The 287-nt window shown below is 52.3% G+C and overlaps 1 protein-coding gene across 1 annotated transcript in view; it reads right to left on the bottom strand.

Moving 5' to 3' along the window:
• Nucleotides 1-287, bottom strand: part of ASB13 (ankyrin repeat and SOCS box containing 13) — a 72,029-nt gene that overhangs the window by 71,351 nt on the left and 391 nt on the right. The gene's annotated exons all lie outside the window — the stretch shown is intronic.

Genomic DNA, 287 nt, shown 5'->3' with positions numbered 1-287 from the left:
ATCTGTGCACGGGGAGGGCACAAGGGTGTCGTGGCTGCGTCCGTGCACACGCCCCCCGCCGGGTCGGCCCCCCAGCGGCGTTTGGTAGGGGAACACGGCGCGTTAGCCTCAAAGGTTGAGTGGAGCGCTTTGCGAATCCTCAAGTTCCACGTCGTCAGTATTTGTTAGAAAAAAAAAAAAATTAAATACTCCTGCCTTGTCACCCCTTTTTATTCCCCCCCAATAAGGTAAAGGTTCATGAAAAAAATATGTGATAAAGTGGTGAGAGCGCGTACGATGCTGTTGTG

This window comes from Crocuta crocuta, unplaced genomic scaffold (genome assembly GCF_008692635.1).
Source record: "Crocuta crocuta isolate KB4526 unplaced genomic scaffold, BGI_CrCroc_1.0 scaffold32, whole genome shotgun sequence".
Taxonomy (NCBI): domain Eukaryota; kingdom Metazoa; phylum Chordata; class Mammalia; order Carnivora; family Hyaenidae; genus Crocuta; species Crocuta crocuta.
The sequence above is the reverse complement of the archived record's forward strand: the minus strand, read 5'-3'. Positions and strand labels throughout refer to the sequence as shown.